Here is a 265-nt window from a genome sequence, read left to right on the forward strand (position 1 = left end):
CTCAAAAGTTCCAAAAAGTCACTGAAAGTGTGCATTTTATTTTATTCGTCACAAATATAAAAACAAATAAATAATGTAGGCCCTAAACTTGTGATGAATGGTGCACACACACTGAAAAAAAGAAGCTATTTCAGTGAATTACATTATGAGTGTTTGTTTGCGGAAAACAGTTGTGTTTTGTACGTCATTATTTGTGCGCCTTTAAAAAAAAAAAAAAAAGGCTTATTTATTCATTTGTTTTAATTCGATTGTTCAGGTTCAGGCC

This window comes from Thalassophryne amazonica, chromosome 5 (genome assembly GCF_902500255.1).
Source record: "Thalassophryne amazonica chromosome 5, fThaAma1.1, whole genome shotgun sequence".
NCBI classification, from domain to species: Eukaryota; Metazoa; Chordata; class Actinopteri; order Batrachoidiformes; family Batrachoididae; genus Thalassophryne; species Thalassophryne amazonica.